This window comes from Pan troglodytes, chromosome 12, assembly GCF_028858775.2.
Source record: "Pan troglodytes isolate AG18354 chromosome 12, NHGRI_mPanTro3-v2.0_pri, whole genome shotgun sequence".
In the NCBI taxonomy this organism is placed as follows: domain Eukaryota; kingdom Metazoa; phylum Chordata; class Mammalia; order Primates; family Hominidae; genus Pan; species Pan troglodytes.
Window position 1 is genome coordinate 120,793,619 of NC_072410.2, and position 22,144 is coordinate 120,815,762.

Below are 22,144 nucleotides of genomic sequence, written 5' to 3' on the forward strand. Positions count from 1 at the left end.
TTCTTTTTTTTCTCTGTCTCTGAGACTAAATACTCTCTATTAACCTATTTTTAAGTTTTGGATTCTTTGTTCTTAAGGGTCAAATTTGTTATTGAGCTTCTCTAATGTACTTTTTATTTCAGTTATTGAATATTTCAACTCCAGAATATTTATTTGGTTATTTATTTTATAATATCTATTTCTGTATTGAAATCCTCTACTTGGTGAGGCAAAATTGCCATGATTCCCTGGAATTTTTCAGACAGTTTTCTTTAGTTATTTAAATATATTTATAATAATTAGTTTAAAGTCTTCACCAAGTCCCAAATCTGAGCCCTTTCAGGGACATTTTCAGTTAACTTTTTTCTCTCGTGTGTGTGTGTGTCTTACTTTCCTGTTTCTTTGTATCTCTTATGCTTTTTGTAATGACAACTGGAAATCTTTAGGTAATATGTTATAGCAATTCTGGTATCAGATTCTTACATTCCCCAAGACTTGCTGCTGTTGCTAGATTTTTGTTGCTACTAGTTTAGTTTTGTTTTCCTTGTTGCTTCTTATTTTTTAGTAACTTTCCTGGTAAAATTCTGGAGATTCTGAGTATTGTGCATTGTTTGGTTACTGATTCCTCTGGTACCTTTTTTCTTTTTCTTTCAAGTTCTTGGAGCTTGTAGTTTGTCTGTTTATTGGTTAGTTTTTAAGGCCTGGCTTTGTATGTATTATGCCTGGGTCAGGATAAGTTAGTGGTCGGCCAATGAATAGCCAGAGGATTTTATTAAATGCCTTTCCTGAACAGCTTCTACCATCTGCCAAGGGGATCTATGTGAGAAGGCGTTGCCTTAAACTCCTGGCCCTTTCCAGGAGGGCTTAACTCTTAATCCATGCTTGTAAAGAGCCTCGGGGTCACCCAGGAATGAGTGCCTGGTGCCTTTCTTTTCCTGTCTTTCCTGGACATGCACACAGCCTTGTAGATTCCCAAGAGTGTGAGAGAGTTTTCCAAAGTTCTCTGTGGTTGTCTATATTCTCTAGGATTTCTTTATTCAACTCCCAGCCAGGCTTCTGTTTGTCCCAGCTGAAACCACAGCCTTGGGCAGCTGGGATGCTGCCAGCAGTTTGCCGTCTCCATGATTCCCTGAAGGTAAGTCTTTCCCTCACTACTGTGCCCACAGAGTCCAGATTTCCTAAGAGCTGCAATTTCAGATAAAATATTGACTGTGCTCTGAGGACAGTGCTTTTAATGAAACTCCAAAACCCATCAATTCTTTTCCTTGTTTTCAATGTCACCGGCTTTTAGCCGGGATGAAGAGGGGGATGGGAATGGCCCCAAATTAAAAAGTCACACTCGTCGTTATCTCAAAATCCAGTACTTCCCAGTTTCTCTTGGGTGAATAATTTTCATTTTAATCTGTGGCTTTGATTAATTGTCATATTCTGAAGTAGTTGATTTTATTGTTTTGCCAACCCATAAGCTTTTTTAATTCTCCAGATTTTCATGATTTTTAACAATGTAATTCATAATATATTTCAGCTGCCTTTGAACCATATGTAGTTGAATAACATAATCTTATTCAGCAAAGTTTTGTTCATCCCTCCTCCAATGATTCTTACAGTTTGAAAATCACAGTTGAGTACTTACAATGACATGTGGCCTTACATATCTGTCAAATTGTGATAGACCTCAATCTTCCACCTCCCTACCAGAATGAACATTCCTCAAAACCTCTCGTTCATCTTAGGGTCTTTTCTTACTTCCACAGCCTCAGATGGCAACTCTTAACCTAGGGGTCCAGATGACTGTGAATTTGCTGGAAGACATGCACATGGTGAGGGTGTCAGATGTGTGTGGTACATCTTCCACCCATCAAGAGGAATCATAGCTTCATCAAATTTTCAGAAGAAAGACCCACAAAAGGGTAGAATCCTAAGAACGTCTATCACAAGGAAAAATAATCCTTTCTTTATATTTCCTCTGCCCCAAAAAGGCCGATCACCATGCCATCTGATAAACAGTCTATGGCCTGTGATCTCCATTCCCTCTGCTTCTTTCTGCACTTTGCATTCAGGCTTCTCTCCTGAAATGCTCTCTATCCAGGGGAGTGGTTGAGAGTGTGGACTTGGGCTTGACTCCCGGGTTTGAAACCCAGCTCTACTACCCGTGGGATTGTGAACATGTTTCTTCACTTCAGAGTGCCTTATTTATTTATGTGTAAGGTTGTGATTCGTCTATAAGGATCGTAACTACTGGTACCTCAAAGGGGTTGTTGTAAAGATTATATAAAATAGCACCTATCACAAAATAAGCCCTCAGTAAATGTGAGCTTTTATTATTAGATCGTTTCAGGGCTCAGGTCTCCAAATGTCCTGAACAAACCCCTGCATGAGATCAAAAGTTAACAGACTGACTCCTAATGTTCTTCTTCAACTGAGTATTTTTTTGTCCATCAAAACCAACATCTCATTCTTTTGGGCTGTTTCATCTCAGTCCAGAAGACTGGACTGTTTAATCTCATGGTCATTTTAGCTCATGTCCACCTCTCTAGCCTTGTTCAGTGTGCTCTTTCTTACTGTATTGACACCGTATTTCATTTTTGCTTTTAACCATATCCCGTTGGGTGTGAATTTCTTCAAGCCTTCACTGGTATTTTTTTAATCCCCCAAATGGTCTTCATTTAACTGGTATTTTAATTCTGTAAATTGATATCTTTTTCTCTGGAATTATCTACAATTTATTGTACTTACCACTCCTTTTGTAATGCACTTCTTTGGTAAAGGTATGAGCACATCTAATGTGTGTCACACTAAGCTCAGACTCACAGTGGATGTGTTAAGGCAGCCAGTCAGTTTGGTTAGAAAACTTCAGTAGAGTGTCTTTTCTATTGATTAAGACTGACTAGGCACAATTTAAAAGGAAGAATACAACTTTTGTGTGAAACCAAAAATAAAAGTGGCATTTTTTTTTAAATCAGTTAGAAAAAGGATCTTTAACTGACCCAGGCTCTGGAAGGTAGAAATTTCTCTATCACTGCCCATAGAAAAGTTTTCTAATAAACCACACAAGTGAAATTATTAAACAATTGATTTATTTTATTTATGTTTCTCTTAACATTTTCAATAGAGCCAGCTCAATAAACATTCATTGAATGATTTCCTCTTGCTAGGCCTTGTGCCTTGCATGGAGAATATAAAATGACCATATACAGGGCCTCGAGAGTCTTGTGGGTGAGACGGGCAATTCCTGCAGAAGGCAGGTGTACAGTAAGCCAGGAGGCCAGAGTGCTGAGGGTGGAGAAAAGCAAGAGCTGAAGCTCTTGCCTGCAGCCCATGAGGAACAGGAAGGAAGTTAGGTGGCCTTCCTTGGAAATGGAGGGACACCTAAGCTAAGTGTTGAAGAATATGTCAGATAGCGGGAGGGAGAAAGAACGCTCCAAGAGGAAGTCAAACGTGGACATGAAGGTGAAGGAAGCCTCACAACACAGAACATGCAGGGGTTCCTTAAAAGTGGGAGTCACCGACATACAACGTCCAAGATACGCACTGGCAGGATGCGGAGGCGAGAAATGCCTGTAGTCACACGACGAGAAACTTGGACTAGGAGCCGAGGACCTTAGATTTATTTCTTCTGCAGTCAATGGGAACCCAATAAAGGTCTTTAAGTGAGGAGAGACTTCATCTTAATGTTGATGCCTCTCTCTTCCCCGTAGGAGAGAGAGGAAAGCCTCTGTAGAGCCATCAATGTTAGGATGAAGTCTCTCCATTAGGATCAACATCAGGATGAAGTCTCTTCATTAGGATGAAGTCTTCTTTCTGTAATCTTCTTACAGTAAGAGATACAGCAGGCTGGGGAGCGATTAGGTGGCCCTTCTTCTTCTAGTGAGAGAAAGTGGGGAGCAGGACTAAGGCAGTGATGGGGGGATGGGAGATGAGATGGTGCAGAAATATAACGTAAGTATGAGAGTGAGGGAGGGGAAGAAAGATTCATCTGTAATGTTGCCATGGACTCAATGTTTGTGTCCTCTAAAAATCCTTATGTTAATATCCTAACCTGTAAGGTGATGGTATTAGGAAGTTGGGCCTTTGAAATGATTAAGGCATGAGAGTAAAGCCCTTATGAATGTCATTAGTGCCCTTATGAAAGAGGCCCCAGAGAGCTCCCTCCCTCCTTCTGTTGTGTGAAGACACTGTCTACAAACCAAAAGCAGGCCCTCAGCAGATACCAAACCTGCCCAAACCTTGGTCTTGGAGTTTGCATTAGTCCATTTTCACACTACCTGAGACTGGGTAATTTATAAAGGAAAGAGGTTTAATTGACTCAGTTCCACATGGCTGAGGAGGCCTCAGGAAACTTACAATGATGGCAAATGGTAAAGGGGCAGCAAGCAGCTTCTTCACAGGGCAGCAGGAGAGAGAAGGATGAGTAGGAACTTCCAAACACTTATAAAACCATCAGATCTTGTGAGAACTCACTCACTAGCATGAGAACAACACTGGGGAAACTGTCCCCATGATCCACCACTTCCCACCAGGTTCCTCCCTCAACTCCTGGGGATTACAATTGGAGATCGGATTTGCACGGGGACACAGAGCCAAACCATATGAGACTTCCAGCCTCCAGAACTGTGAGAAATAAACTGTTATTTGTAAGCTACCAAGGTTATGCTATTTTGTTATAGCAACCAAAATGGACTAAGACAAACATCTCATGCATTTTTTCTGGCAGAATTGAGGACAGGAAGACGATTCTGAGTGATGGGGCAGTGGGTAATAATTTGCTCAGGTCTTAACATGGAACCTTTGAGGCGGCTGTGAAACTTTCTAGTAGATAACTTTAGACATTTGGATTCACAAATATGAAACTCATTGAAGTGCTCAGCATACATTTAAGAATTGCCAGCACATAGGTGGTAGGCAAAATCCCACATAGTGGTACTATTTCCAAGAGAGAATGATAATGGCTTATAAAGACAGTAAAACGTCAGAGAACAACAGCTTTCAAGAGCCCACCAAAGACATATAGACAGGGGCTCTGCCGAGCACTGCCTTAGGAGTCAGCAGAGAGCGGCTTTCAAAGACGGGGTCATTTGAATCATTGGGCTCCTCTTTCAAGGGAAGCTTGACACGGAGTCTTTTTTGAGGATGATGTCATGACATAGAACCCAAATGTTAAAAATCTATATTTACAATTCCATATATTTATCTTCCTGCCACAAGTCTCCACCTGGATGTCCCAGATTTATCTCAAAATCAAATTGTGCCAAACTAAAATCTGCTCTCCCTCCTCGCCCACAGCTCTTCAGTGCCTCTGGTCTCTGTACACCTCTGTTCTCACGCCTGAGCCTGGTTTTAGGTCACGATCACCTCATGGCTGGGTGGCTGCAGTAGCCTCCTAATTAGTTTGCCTTCTTCTAGACGTCATTCCCCTTATCAATTCCCCCATTCCAGCCAAAGTGATTTTCAAAAAATGCAAATTATATCACCTATCCTTCCATACTTTAAAATCTGTCATGGCCTGACTTTCATTAGGACAAAGTTCAAATGTTTCTTCCCACCAGTTTATTTTTGGCTATTCCTACTTTCCTCTTATGTCTCAGTGTCAGTATTAATTTTTATGAGATTCCTCTCATCAGTGCCCCCTCAAACTGAGAACTCTTGTCTTTCCAAGGTGAGCCCATGGCGTCCTGAGCTTTTCTGTATTGTAAGGACATTTATCGTATTGTATGGTACTCATCCAGTTGTTTGTCAATATCACACCCCAGACAGTAAACTTGGTGAGTACAGAGTCACATTTTGTTTCCTCTTTTTTCCCCTGTGCTGAGCTCGTAGTAGAACACACAAATATTTGGTGGGTATCTGGCCAAATTAATGAATCAGTGATGATTAAACATTATCCTAATCTCATTATTAATGGAGGTCTGCACATTTTTATTAACCAGTAGCTCATATTACTATTTTCATTTTAAGGTAATAGAACTACATTTCTTTAAAACCTTTCAGAACTCCAAATTGGCTTTTCCCCAATTAGTCAGGATTTATGAGGTTTTATTACATATTAACATTTTTTATTTCCATGGTATAAATCAGAAAGCCCCCAGTGGGTCAGGATTTATCTGTACATTGTATTCTACAGCACCATTCCCTTTTATTTTTTAGACTTCACCCCATATCCTCTTTCCCCACTATTATTAACACAACTACTAGGATAATCATTCTTACCTTGTATTTGTATCACTTCATTCTTTCTAAGGTGTTTTCATAATTTTTGTCTCATTTTATCTTCAAAATAGGTCATTAGGAATGCAGGTATGTAGACACTTCCCACACATGAATATTCAAATCGATATTAAATGACTTTTCCAAGGACACTCAAATAAGTAATGATATACATGGAGCCAATATTGATGTCCTGGGCTCAGTCCAGTCACAGCCCTTTGTCTTTTTCTTAAAATGAATATTTACATCATTGATTTTTTACTTATTAAGTGAATAAATTATTATAACTGATGTTGCCTGCTTTAATATTTTGAATTTGAGAGACATGTCAGGATTTGCTGAATGCATGGTGTACATGACACAATAAACATATGTCCAGACAAACACAGTTGTTGGTTCATCTTGCTCATCAGGGTAAAGCGAATTGGGTCAACATCAAATCTCAAAAAGGGTTTGCAACAAAAGTCAAACCTCAGTATCAAGCCAGAAGGAACTTGTTTAGAAGTTCTTCCATGTCCTGTCATTGCTTTGGGCACTCAGTCATCCCCAGTAAGGCTGTGAGCTGAGAAGCAAGAGTGGCTTCCCCCACCCTGAGCGACCCCACAGCACTGAGCCTCCACGTGGGGTGAGAGGTGGTGTCGCAACGCAGGTTAGACAGTTGGATGGATAGACAAATGGCAGGGTGATGGCAAAATGGAAACATGGGATAGATTACCTTAACAGGAAATATGAACTTTCCTTTTGCAAAAAAAGTAGGTAAGAATGATAAATTTACTATTACAGCTAATCTCTCTTACTCAAATTAGGTTTTTCCTATATTTTGGGGATGTAGTAGAAATGGAACAGCAAAAAAGGATCAGCTAGATTTTTGTTTTATTTTTCCTTGCTTAGTGACAAATAAAAACTGAATATATTTATGGTGTACCATGTGATGGTATCTCATTATGGTTTTGAGTTGCCTTTCTCTAATGACCAGTGATGATGAGCTTTTTTTCATATGTTTGTTGGCTGCATAAATGTCTTCTTTTGAAAGTACCTTAAAAAAATTTTACAAGAAAAAACAACCCCATCAAAAAGTGGGCGAAGGATATGAACAGACGCTTTTCAAAAGAAGACATTTATGCAGCCAACAAACATCAAAAAAAGCTCATCATCACTGGTCATTAGAGAAAGGCAAATCAAAACCACAGTGAGATGCCATCTTATGCCAGTTAGAATGGCGATCATTTAACAGTCAGGAAATAACAGGTGCTGGAGAGGATGTGAAGAAACAGGAACGCTTTTACACTGTTGATGGGAGTGTAAATTAGTTCAACCATTATGGAAGACAGTGTGGTGATTCCTCAAGGATCTAGGACTAGAAATACCATTTGAGCCAACAATCCCATTATTGAGTATATACCCAAAGGATTATAAATCATTCTACTATAAAGACACATGCACACCTACGTTTATTGTGGCACTGTTCACAATAGCAAAGACTTGGAACCAACCCAAATGCCTATCAATGATAGACTGGATAAAGCAAATGTGGCACATATACACCATGAATACTATGCAGCCATAAAAAAGGATGAGTTCATGTCCTTTGAAGGGACATGGATGAAGTTGGAAACCATCATTCTCAGCAAACTAACACAAGAACAGTAAACCAAACACCGCATGTTCTCACTCATAAATGGGAGTTGAACAACGAGAACACATGGACACAGGAGGGGAACATCACACACCAAGGCCTGTCAGGGTGTCGGGGGCTAGGAGAGGGAGAGCATTAGGAGAAATACCTAATGTCAATGACGAGTTGACGGGTGTAGCAAACCACCATGGCACATGTATGCCTGTGTAACAAACGTGTACATTCTGCACATGTACCCCAGAACTTAAAGTATAATAAAAGAAAAAAAATATTGCCCAAATGTCAAGGAGTTTTCTCCTTGTGTGTTTTTCTAAAAGTTTTACTCTGCAGCCCCAGGCTTAAATCTGCCCCAGTCCCAGGCTAACCCCAATAGCCACAGACTCCAGGCACCCGTGGCCTCAGATAAGATGAATTTTAAATTCGGATTCATAGAGGGAAATGTTCTTATCCTACTTACCAAGGAAGGGTAATAATAGCTAAGTAATTGTGACTCCCCCTCCCTTTCTCTCTTTTTCCTCCACACACTTGCACTTATACATATAAAAACAAAACAAACAAACAAAAAAAAACAAGAAGAACACAGGTGTCTGTGTCCAAAAAAAAAAAAAAAAGCCAGTATTACTGTTGGATCATTAAAATAAAATCATAATTTTTATCTTTAGATTATTTTCATATGATTTTGTGTCATTATAGATGAGGGAAATACTATTATCTTTCAGATATTTTCCTTAAGGTGAATTGTTTAGCAATATGTTTATTTACAAAGTGAGTAATACATTACATCTATATTTATTGAGGATTTCAATGATGGCATTTCAGAATTTTAGCTAATATGGAATGTGCAGGGAAATGGTTTACTCTCTTCCCGTGAATTCTTTGCAGGAAGCCAGTTGTGAACTGGAGGGTCCCTGGCCTGGGTGTCAGGACAGGGAGGGTCCGGGTCTCATCTTGCCATGGCTGACCTGCTCTGTGACCTCATCCCAGTTTGTCTATGCACTGAGTTTGTTTTCCTGGAGAAACCTTCAGCCACTGCAACCTCGGACTCTCCTTTCTGCTGGGGGAAGCCCTCTATGGAAATGTGTGCAAGTAGGGCTCTGCTGGCCAGGGTATCAGCTCCTCATGTCCTCAGCTCATCCCCACATTCTCCCTGGGTGGCTTCTAAAGTGTCTCCTCCAAACCCCTGGGACGTCAGCAATCACCATGTAAAGTTCACTGGACCAGAAGATTCCTCAGGTTCTTTCACGTGTGAGCAGGCCCTGACACCATTATCTTGATAGGAAATTAAACATCTAGGATGTTGTCACTTTTTATCTCTCCAAAATTTGGTATTGTCAGACTTCAAAAAACATTGTAATTAAACGGCAGGGGACAGTATCTCATCTGGGCTTACTTTCCATTTCTCTGACAAATAATTGTTGATTATTTTTCCATACACTTGTGGTGTATGTGTTCCCGCTTGTGAAATGCTTAACATTTTCTGCACTATCTTTTATTGTGTTGAGTATGCTTTTATTTATTTTTAATGCTTTATATATTCTTCATGTAAATCAAAAATATATCTTCTTCCAGATTATAACTTGACCTTCCACTTTCCTTAAGATGTCTTTTGATGAACAAATTTTTAATATTAATATTTTCAAATTAATTCATCTTTTCTTTTATAGTCAATGCTATGGGGGTCCTGTTTATTTTTCCTTACTCCAAGGTTTAAGTACATAGTCATCTATGTTTTCTAGGAAGAGTTTTACTTTAGTTTTATGTTTTTGTTTTTGTTTTGGTACAGACAGGATCTTGTTATGTTACCCAGGTTGGTATCAAGCTCCTGGGCTCAAACAATCCTTCTGCCCTGGAGTTACAGGCGTGAGCCACTGTGCCTAGACTTAAGGCTTAGTTTTTGATATTTAACTCCTTAATCCATCTTAAATTTTCTTTGCATATGATGTGAGAATACAGTTCCATCTTTTGTCAGTAATCATTTTTTTCATTCTACTTGTTAAGGAATATATGTATTTTAATCTTGTGGCATACTTTCTCTATTCCGAAGTCTCCTCATGCAATATTCATAGGCCTATTGACAGGTTTTTTATTCTATTTTATAGATTAATTTCTGTATCCCAAGTCAACACCACATGGATTTAATTACTACAGCTTCAGAATAATTCTTAATGTCAGGTAGAACTACCCCCCTTTCCTGATTCTCCTTTTTACAAATGTTGGAGATATTCCTGACCCTTTACTTCTTCGTGTACACCTATAAAGCTCCTTGTAAGTCTCATTTGATATTTTGATTGAAATCACATTATCTATTGGAGAAGAATTGAGACCGTTACCATATTAAGTTTTCCTAACACGATGTGGTTTATCTCTCCGTTGATTCAGGCCTCCTTTAACATTTCTTAATAAAGTTTTGTGACTTTCCCTCTAGAGGCATCACACACCTTTTGTTAAATGTGTTACTGGTTTTGTATTTTCTGACCAGATGTAAATGCTTTTCTGAATGGCTCCTCTGCAATGACACTGACTCACCCTGACTGCCAAGGCTTCCTGAGCTCCGCCATCTGGTCCAGATATTTCTTGGTCAGTTCTTCTGAGGACAGGATGGAGTAATAGCAAGGACAGGACAGCGGCAACTTTTCTCCTTTCCCCCATGCTTGCAAGGGGCAGCCACCTGCCCCTGACCAGGTCACCTCTCATTCCTCCCCATGCCCCACCCCTGTTTTCTTCGTTTCTTGGCATTGCCCCCATAGCCTCTCCTGGAATTGGTCTTGCTGTAGAATCAGTAGTTTGTAGGTCAGCACTTTGGTAAGAATGAGAAACAAATATTATTTAAATTCACAAGAAATGTACAGAGAATATTTATGAGCCATGCTATTTTAATGATGAGGAAAGTGAGGTTCACAAAGGCCAAGCGAGTGTCTGTGATCACACAGCAGGGAAGAGGCGGGGCTGTTCTTGAGGGTCTGTGTTCCTGAAGACTGAGATGCCAGGGGTTCCTGCCTCACTGGAAGTTGTGCTGAGGTTTATAAGAATTAATGTTTATAGGCCGGGCGCGGTGGCTCACGCCTGTAATCCCAGCACTTTGGGAGGCCGAGGCGGGCGGATCATGAGGTCAGGAGATCGAGACCATCCTGGCTAACACGGTGAAACCCCGTCTCTACTAAAAATACAAAAAATTAGCTGGGCGTGGTAGCGGGCGCCTGTAGTCCCAGCTACTCGGGAGGCTGAGGCAGGAGAATGGCGTGAACCCGGGAGGCGGAGCTTGCAGTGAGCCGAGATCGCGCCACTGCACTCCAGCCTGGGCGACAGAGCGAGACTCCGTCTCAAAAAAAAAAAAAAAAAAAAAAAAAAAAAAAAGAATTAATGTTTATAAAGTTCTTAGAACACACCTGGTGCCCAGCAAGGACATATGAACTTTTCTATTATCATTACCGTTCCTCTGTGCTGATCTTATTTAATAAGAGAAGTAGGATGTGGATCTAACCTAACATGAGATATAATTCTGGTGCCACATTAGAAGAAGTTTAAAGTGTTTGATATTTAAAGATTATAGATCACTTTTTTTGGAAATTGAAAGAAGGTATTTGAGCTGGGCTTTTTTAAATGAATAAAATTTAAACATTTAGTGGGAAGGGCTGGTGTGAAAAACGTCATGAGGCAAGGAGACAGGAAGACACACTTTTTTTGCAAAAGGATAAATCATTCCTAGAAAACATCAGAATTTTAGTTTTCTTGCTGTTATTTTATGCCCAATTTCTTCTTTCTGTTTTAACTTCCAACTTTGGTTCTAGATGCTGTGTGTGTGTGTGTGTGTGTGTGTGTGTAAAAGAGAGAGATTGATATGCCCTAGGAAATTATTAAGTTCCAAAATTAGCAGCATTTTTATAAGTTAATTAAAAAGTGTCATCTGCTCCAAGTAGGTGAAAAATGCACATGATCATATTGGAATGGGAGGCAGCATGGAGACACTGCTGTTCTGACTGCGAACTCATTGCAAGGAAGCGAGATGCTCACTGAGAAGTGCGGGGTAGACATGTGCTCCCTTTGTAGAATCTTACAGGAAACCATGCCGGGTTACTGAGGCTGGTAATTTCAGGTTAGGGGAGGGTGGTTAAAATGGCTACTCGGGATGAAGAGTTTAAAATGACGAGGAGTTTGAGGCAGCTGATCAATTTAATCAAAGTGCAATTGCTTTGGGAAGGACTGCCTCTTTGAAAGGATTAATGCATACAGCAAGGTGACAGAGGAGATGTGCTGTCAAGGTTTTTATATTGCTATAAATTCTAACTTTGAATATATTTGTGACTTTGTAGCCATTAATTTGGGGTATTATAATTATTTTAAAATTTTTGTTAATCTTTGATTTGAATAGTGTAGCTATTACTATACTACTATAATGTGATGAGGTTTTAGAAGTACATTTGATTTTTTTGTTTGTTTTCTTTTTTTGAAACAGGATCTTGCCCTGTAGCCCAGGCTGGAGTGCAGTGGCACTATCATGGCTCACGGCAGCCTCAATCTTCCGGGCCCAAGCTATGCTTCTACCTCAGTGTCTTAAGTAGCTGGGACCACAGGCGTGTGCCACCAAGACTGGCTACCATTTTTATTTTTCTAGAGATGGCCTCTCCCTATGTTTCCCAGGCTGGTCTCCAACTCTTGGTCTCAAGTGATCTTCCCAACTTAGCCTCTCAAAGTGCTGGGATTTCAGGCAGGCACAGGAGTCACTGTACCTGGTCATATACTCATTTCTTAATTTTGACTTTATTACATCTAAACACCAAAATACTTTAATCAGGAACCGTTTCATATTTCATAATGAAAATAAATGAGGAAAAGTTATTTCATTGAAAATTTTACTTTCCAACAAGCTTTTCTGAAATGTATTTTTATTTCACTAAAATAGAAATATCTGTCTTTTTCTACATTAATTCTATTAGATATATGTTTCATAATATTCTCAATGATTTCATCTAAACAGTTGAAGATTGTCAATAACTTATATTGTTTCTAATTCAGAATTGTATAGATTATTGCACTGAAAAAACTCACAAAAAACTCCCTGAGCAATATCTTAAAGTCTCCTCTCTGTACACAGATACTTTTAGTCTCCCTCAGGGAGGTCATGATAATTATGTCCTTGATGTGTTCATCCTGGGAAACCTACACCGTATCTACATTTCAGGATGTCAGAGTCCTTCCCTCCACCTGATCTTGAAAACTTCACTTCCCCATGTTCTCCTGGACAACTTCTATCCTGTTAACAACTGGAAATCATCAAACCTTGCTGTGATGGTGTGGACTCCATTTCACCTGCTGTTAGGACACAGTCTCCCAAGCAAGGGACTCAGGGGGTCTGAAGCTAGGTCTTGAGCTGGCTCCAACTCAACCAGGTCTAGGCACTGGCCTCGTGTTTGCCCCAAGTGGCTTCTGAGAATGAAGAGGAATAATGTGAAGTCTGCCCATCGTATGTGGTTTCACACTTGCCATTTTCTATAGCCCCTTTCTCTGGGCTTCTCCCCTCCTCAGTTCTGCTGTCAACACTTAAAGAATCCAGATATCACATACAAACTGACCTGTGTGTCTAAAGAGCTTAGTTTTAAATAATGGGTATTAAACAACCTTTTGTTCAAGGCTCTCTACATTAAATTTCTAGAGATTCTTATGTGTCCGATCTCATGGCATGAATATCTAGTGTTAACATCTTTAGTGTAGACAGCCTCAAGCAAGGAGACCTGTAGAGATATGTTAGGAATTATCAAGGAAACGTGGTTTTTATGTTTGTTTGTTTTGTTTTTTTTGAGACAGAGTTTCACTCTTGTCACCCAGGCTGGAGTGCAATGGTGCAATCTCAGCTCACTGCAACCTCTACCTCCCAGGTTCAAGCGATTCTCCTCCCTCAGCATCCCGAGTAGCTGGGATTACAGGCATGTGACATCACTCCCAGCTAATTTTTATATTTTTAGTAGAGACAGGGTTTCATCATGTTGGCCAAGCTGGTCTCAAACTCCCGACCGCAGGTGATCCACCCACCTTGGCCTCCCAAAGTTCTGGGATTACAGGTGTGAGCCGCTGCGCCTGGCCATGTTCTTTTTTTTAATCCAAGTTCATGTCATCTGGCTCAGAATCCAGTTCTTGGCTCTATGCTCTGGGGGCACAGGCACCCCTAGTCAGGAGCCCAGGAGGCAAAGCACACAAAGACCCCCGACAGGTCAGAAGGCCCCGCCCATGTGAAAAGGGTTTCCAGGAGGCTCTCTAATGCTGTCTTGTTAAATATGAACAGATAATGAAGATCTCTAGATGTTCGTGCAAGCCCTGTAATATAAAAAGGACCCAAACAAACAAAAAAGAAGAAAATAAAGACTGTTGAAGAGAAACAAAGAAGTTATCATTGACTTTGTCTGAGTCACAGAAGAGAAGCTACATTGGGTTTGCTGAATGAGAACACATTTATTTTAAGTAGAAGGAGAAGATGAGTTGAATCACTAAGAGACCACTTAGAAATTTAAAGATGAGTGTTGAAATTTAAATTTAAAAAATCTCACAAGAGAGGTGAGAAGATAAAGGAAATCTGATTAGAACAAAATGGCAAAGGGATGGAAAATAAGATTGGAGGGTCTGTCCAGCTCCCGCAGGACCATTGGCTGAATCGTGTAAGTTCCAGAAAGAGATCAGAGAAAATGGAGAGAAAACAACCACTGAAGAAAGCAGGGAAGACGATGGCCCTTGAAAAGCTGCAGGATATGTCACATGATGGGAGAAAACAGATCTACACACCCCCTCATTCTTGGGAAATACTAAAACACTAGAAGCAAAGAGAAAATTATGACGACTCTGGGCATATGGGGGTCTAGGGGAAAGGATTCAAAGAATCCTCAAGAGGTAAGAAGACGAGGGAGAAACACCATCAGACCTCCAGGGAAGTTATCTCTCATCTAGACTGTTTTGCTCAGACAAATATTTGTTGGATGTCAAGACAAAAATAGACATTTTAACATTGAGGAATCATTAAAAATCTCCCAACAACCTTTCCATAGGAAGCGTGGGATTATGTCTTCCACCAAATCAAACAAACAAACAGAAAACCAACAACAAGTAAATCAAGACAGAGGAAGACAGGGATGCAGCAAAAAGGAGAGAGATTACAAGAGATGGGGCAGGGACCAGGTGATGGCCAAGGGGCATCATTACAGCCCCAGCTTTCAAGAGAACCAGTGTGGACCAGGCCAGATGGGAGGACACGGACGGCTCCCTGAGACTTTACACAGAACACCAAATTGATACCTAAGCTGTTCTTCCCTAAGAAGAAGATAGGACGTAATTGGGAATTTGAGATAGAGTCATGATAAGTACATAGGGCAGCATGTGTGTACATGGACACAATTATATTAATTGCAGGGTAGTAATGTGCAGATAAGAAACATAGTATTAATGTGTGGTTCATCTGGCAATAGTCTCTTCATAGTTATGACAGTAAAGCATTTCCTAATAATCTCATGTATTGCCCAGTACAACCATGCTGGGGGCAGAAACTGTGAGAAGGGCTTGGGCGTGGAGCACATTAGTGCACCTCCCTGTTCCCCTAGATGAGACGTGGAAGTTCAGTGCTTCATGATGGGAAACCGCGCACCCCCTGTGGTAGAGACGCATTCGTGTAGGGTCTGAAGGCAAATGCCAAAAGAAATGGCTAGAAGCGTTGAAAGCTTTCCCTCTGGGGAGCTGGAAGTAAGACAGGGATGGTATCTGGGGAACATTGTTTTCATAATCAGCCATGTAGAGGTATTATACCCCTAAACCATGTGTGTGTATGAGGTTGATGAGAACACACATCACCTTTTGAAAGACCTTTTCTTCCTGTTGTTCATTGTGATGGCTCACAGTTGCAGCCTGTCAGACCACAAGCAATCTGGAGCTGGGCTGCAGAATCTCTCAGGGTCCGGGATGAAGAATTTCCCAGAATCCAGATATCACAGGTCCATTGGGTGACAGGGAGCTGGAGTGAATGAGAGCGCAGTTACGCGTTTCATCTTTGGAAGAAGAGGGCATCAAAGTTCTTCAGCGTCCCTCTTCCCTCCATCCCTCTGGTAATAAACACATTTGGTAACTGACAAAATGCTCCTTCCCTGACATTGACAAATTCCCTGGGGTTCTCAAGGTTGTTGCAAGGGGGTCTGTGTGAACAAAGGCACTAAACACAGCTGTTTCAATTTCTATATTTAAAACTGAATAGCATAAATATAGTTTTCATTACAAATAGAACCGCTTAGAGGGGCTCCAAATGGGACTCTAGCTTGCCAGCAGCTCTGGCAGTCACCAGAGGTTAAGCCCCTGTGCTGGCAACCCCGTGACTCGGCTCTGCACCCCTCAGCCACTGCGGCCCCCACAGCCAGGCTGCAGGGTCCACAGCTCCCTAATGCTGGGCCATGGACGAGTTAAACCACACATTTACAATGAGCCACTAGTGAAAACAAGAAGCATAAGGAACCCTGAGAATAAAATACAAACTAGCAAGGATCAAATCTGCCTCAAAATTATCTGTACCCACTCTCTAAGTCACGTCTATTAATCAAAACCTTCCCATTGCAGATCACTATTTCTCTGATTCTTTAAATGTTAAAAGGAAAAACAATTTACAGTAAAATGTATAACCAAATTAGCTTTTTTATATATTAAGAATAAAAATAACTATTTATAATATATATATGGAGAAGTGCTTACAAATATCAGCCTGGAATGTTGTCTTCTACCTCATTATTTGGCAACAAACTTTTTTAAGAACAAAAAAAAAAGAAAGGAAGGAGAGAGAGAGAGGGAAAGAGAGAGAGAGAAGAGGAAAGGAAAGGAAAGGAAGAATAGAGGGAGGGAGAGAGGAAGTGGGCAAAGATGGGAGGGAGGGAAAAGGAAGGGAGGGGAGGGAAGGGAAGAGAAGGGCAGAGGAGAGGAGGGGAGGGGAGGGAAGGGAGACAGGGAGAGAGACAGAGAGAGAAGAAAGGAGAGAAAAAGTGAATAAACAAGTTTGGCTTTCTTTAGCCTCAAATGCAAAAATTTCAAACAGAATGTCATTTTATGCCTACTTTTCATTACAGGATATATCATTAAATTTCAATCTGTCTCTTAATATATAATCTGTCTAAATAACTAAACATAAAGTAATAGATCATTCTTGAATTTTTGGACAAATAATGATTTTTTATTCACTACATAATTAACTCAAAATAAATTAAACAGCAAGTACCCTTGTTAAAGGGGGAAAGTAAAAATCTTTTTCATATATTATGAATATTAATAATGACAAAGTTAAAATGAATTTTATAATACAGCTATGAATAATTCATTGATCTACAACTGAGTTTGTACAATCACTTATTTGTTCTATACGATGTGAAAATGAGGAAATGGCCTAAGTTCCTGTGAAAGGGACCCTACGGTCCCAAACTGAAGAGCAGGGAGTGTCACTCCTGAAGCTGCAGTCCTTCCTTGCTGCCACGCTATCTGATGTGCCCAGGTGTTGTGGCTGGCCATGAGATGACAGATAGAAGTTTGTTAGTTTATTTCGTCTTTGGTTCACTCATGAAATTGAGCAAACTTCAGTTCCACACATGCTCTATGTCTGCAGTGGGTCCAGTTCTGGGGTTTAGAATCTAATGGGCTCTGTCCCCTGCCCTGACGAGCTCGTGGTGGGGTTGGGGTGCCGCTTAGGAGATCTACAGTTACAGCATGGTATGCTAAATTCTCTGACAGAGTCAAGAGAAAACCATAACACAAGATGTGTTGCAGCCTCCAAAGCTTCCTACAAAACTCTTTCTAGGAAACCCACCACATTTTCAGTGACAGTCATCCATTTATAATTATTTATCTATAGAACAATTTTTCTCTGTACTGAGGCCTTTCCTTATTCTTTCTTTTTTTAACTGCGATGATTCTGAAAGGTGAAGAGCCTACGACGCAGACATAATTAAGGACTTTCAGAGAGAAATTTTTCATAGAAATGTCACCCATGCATTGTGTGCCCCCTGCCGAACTGCAGTCCTGCGTCCCTTCGTGCTTTGGTGCAAGGCCTTTGGCAGGGACTGTGTGGAGAACTCACTGCGTGCATGTCCACCCTCAGTGGGGATGAAGTGCCGCCAGCACTGAGCAATGCACCTGGTTCCGGGGGGCTCTGCTCATCAACACAAATGGAAAGTGAGACCATTGGGTGCTTCCTGCGGTGCTGTGAGACCGCCGCCGGGTGCTTACTATGGTGCCGCGAGACCGTCGGGTGCTTACTGTGGTGCCGCGAGACTGTCGGGTGCTTACTGCGGTGCCCTGCATGTTTTGTGTTGCATGGGACAAGATGGCATGTGCTTTCATGGAAATTCACTAGAAATAATAAAACAATCCTGCGAAAAGCAGTTGCGACCCCGTTGATGCCCTCACCCAGAGTAAGAAGCGGGGATGCTATGGCCTCTGCAGGCCCACTCAGCCAGGCACCCTTTGTTCAGAGAAATGGGAACGGCCATTCAGTTCCCGCCAGTGTGGGTGACACACAGACCTTTTGAGGAATAACAAGACCACTGTGTCTATAAGACTGAGTGATTTCTTCCTTCTCTCAAACAGCAGACATGACCCAATTGTCCTTGAGTTTATATAAACTGCAGTCACACTTAGGTATGGTTTCAATTCATATTCCACTTGAAGGTAGTAAGATCTATAGTTTTGTTGCCCCCATATGAATGAACACTTTCTTTAATCATCCTCAATCACTTCTAAATATTGAGGGAATCCTGGGCAGAAACATACTAGAGTGGAAACGACACAGATGTCACTGAGAAGGAGCCTCACATCCCTGGGCTCATCTCTGAGGTAAGAGAATCATACCTGAACTGTCCTCCCCACAGGGGATGATGAAAACCCAAGAGAATAATGGATTTAAAATCATTTTGCAGAATGTTAATATGCCACTTTTACTACTGTTATCATTCCCCAGTGTTAGAAAAAAGACTTACTTAAAATGTTTTTACCTAATAAATTAGTGTTTATTCATTTATTTATTCATTCAACATGAATTTGTTGATCATTAGTGTGTGCCAGGCACAATTCTAGACTCTTGTGATTTACAAATAAGTTAGATAGCAAAGTGTCTACCATAATGGAATGTAGCTTTTCCGTGGGGGAAGACAGAACATGAATGCATAAACAGGTATATACACACACATAATCCACAAGGGAAAATTGATGAATTGGATGTCACTAAAATTAAAACTTTTGCTCTACAAAACACTCGGTTAAGACAACGAAAAGACAAGCAACAAGGTAGCAAAAATACTTAGAAATCAAATATTCATCAAAGAACTAGTATCTAGAATATACAATGAAATCTCAAATTCAACGATTTAAAACAATGTAGTAAGAAAATGGGCAAAAGACATGGGCAGATAGTTCACTAAAGATGAAATTTAAATGTACATGAAAAGATATTTAATTCCATCAACTATTAGGCAAATGCCAGTTAAAACCATGATGAGCTGTCACTACATACCTAGAATGACTGACATAAAACACAGAGAAAACACCAAATTTTGACTAAGACAATGAGAAACTGAATCACTGGTACATTGATCGAGGCAAAGTGAAATGGTATAGCCACTCACACCAGTTTGGCGTTTTCTTTTAAAGCTAGCCATGTAATTGTCGTATGACCCAGCTATCCCACTCTCAGGCATTAATCCCAGAGAGATGGAAATGTACATTCACAGTAAAACCTGCACACACATCTTTACAGAAGCTTTATTCATGGTAGCCAAAAACTGGAAATAGCCCAGATGGCCTCCAGAGCATGAAGAGTTAAACTGTGTACAGCCATGCCATGGAATACTACTCAGCCATTAGAAAGAATAAACTATTGATACAACCCAGATGGAAGCTCCAGAGAATTATGCTGAATAAGAAAAGCCAATCTGCAAGCTTTGCACAGTGTATGACTTCATTTATAGAACGTTCTTGAAATAACAAAACGACAGGAAACACTGATGAGTGGTTGCCAGGAGTTCAGGGTAGGAGAGTTGGCTCTGAAAGGGAAGGAATATGGGTGTGGCTCTGAAAGGAAAGAGGCTGGGCTTGGTTATGAAAAAAGATGGTGGTGGTGGCTATTAATTGGAAGGGGGATGGACGTGGCAATGAAAGACAATGGGGTGGTCATGGTTATGAAAGGAAAAGGATGGGCGTGGCTCTGAACAGGAAAAGGGTGAGTGTGGCTATGAAAGGGAAAGGAGTGAACTTGGTGATGAACAGGAAGAGGCTGGGCGTGGCTGTGAAAGGGCAGGGAGTGGGCGTGGTGATGAACAGGAAAAGGCTGGGCGTGGCTATGAAAGGGAAGAGGGTGGACTTGGTGATGAAAGGGCAGGATGTGGGCGGGGCTATAAAAGGACACAGAGGAACTCTTGCTCCTTCGGTGATAGTTATCTGCATGTTGACTGTGGTCATAGACACAGAAACCTACACTGGTGCTAAAATCGCACGCACATATATGAACACAAGAGAAGCAGGAAATCTGGACATCGGTGGGACGAATCAATGTCGTTCTGCCTGTATGTGCTATGGTTCTGCAAAATGTTGTCATTGGCGGACACTGAGACGGGTGCATGGGATCTCTGTATTCTTTCTTCCAGCTGCATGTGAATCTACAGTTACCTCAAAACAGTTTAAAACCAAAATCTGTGTGATATAATCCCAGATAATGACAAATGCCATAAAGAAAAACCCACTCATTCTCATTTGGGAGATTAGAGGAAGGGTGGATGAGGAGAAAGGCCAGCAAAACTTTGGCTGAGAACAGAGTGTGACTGAGAGCCCCAAGGAGCTTCCGCTTGGCTGGTGTTATTTTTGTTTTGCAGCTAAGCTGCCTGCTAAACATGCCGTTTAAGAGTTCATCCTGGGAATTCCATTACCAATGATCACAGGCAGCATCTGTGACAGGGAACTGTGAGCAGCCAGAACCGTAGGTGCATATTCCTTCCTACTGCACCTGAAGAACTGGGAAAAGGAGGTCACTGACTCACTCACTCCTTACCTAATTGTTCTGTGAATCTTTACCTAGTGAGGACCTATTGTTAAAAGCACACTGTAGTTGGATGGATGGATGGATGGATGGATGGATGGATGTGCACACACATTTAGTAAGCAGCAGCATCATATACCCTGCAAGGGCATTTAGCCTATAGTTCATTTGTCAGTGGCTTTTAAATCAACATCTCATAAATTACTCCCAGACGGGAATGCATCTTGGAACAAAGGTAGTCTCACCTCCAGCAATTACTCTAACTCCCCTTCCTCCAGGAGGGGTTCTCATGTTTGTCAGGGTGTGTCCTCACGCCTGGAGAGCCTGAGGGACCCAGGAAAGGAGCCAGGAGCACCCAAACTGGAGTATTTGGACAAGCAGCCCTGATGAGAGGCTGAAGGTGCTTTGCTGTTTCACCTGGGAACGGGAAGGGCACTCCTGACTCCATGATTTGTGAATGTGCGCATGGAGAACGGAGCACGCTCCAAATAAAACCTTTCATTTTGTCCACGAAATTCTGTTTTGTAGATACTTATCACTTTAATGAAAAACCTGTCCCTCTCCTGACAATGGTCAGTCATATCTGCCGTTGAGGCACTGGGACTGCGGCTGCTCCCACAGGAATGGCCTGATGGTCTCCAGGTCTTCCTCCTTGCTACCTTTTGTGAACACTGAAGAATAGAAAAAACACTTTTCCCAAAACAACGATGGACAACGCGATGAATCTATAGAACATGCTAACAAGCTTAAAGTGATAGAGATGAATTTTTAGGATTACCAGTAGAGTAAGTCATTGTGTAAATTAACGTAATAATATTTTATGAAAGCAAAATATTATGATTGTTTTAAGCATAGTACTGGCAACATATTAGAGTGGCTTTGATTATTAATGTCCAATCCTACTATTTCTCAATCACTTGTTTTGCTTTACGTTGGTTTGTTTATAAGATTTATTTAAATTTGTCTATTTTTTGTCTTTCAAATGGTGAGAATTAACTTGCATTTTTATAAAACCACTATGTCGAATACCATCCCAACCTTTCTTAGTCAATTTAGTAAGTAATAGCTCAGAATGTGTTGGAAATAACTGTGCCTACTATATAAACATTAATCACAGAAGTTTATGCATAAGCCCCATTTTAAACACTATTTGGATGTTGCTTTATAGCTATAACAAATAAAAAATTTTAAATTATTACCCAAGATGTTGCATTTTGTTTTGCTTTTTAATAACATGCTCTTGTAAAATCTTTTATGTGGAAATCACAACTTATTTGCTATCCTTTGAACTGAGG

The 22,144-nt window shown here is 40.8% G+C and overlaps 1 protein-coding gene across 12 annotated transcripts in view; it reads left to right on the plus strand.

The window, feature by feature from the left end:
- MYT1L (myelin transcription factor 1 like) overlaps nt 1-22,144 on the plus strand; it is a 559,436-nt gene that overhangs the window by 257,318 nt on the left and 279,974 nt on the right. The window lies entirely within an intron of this gene.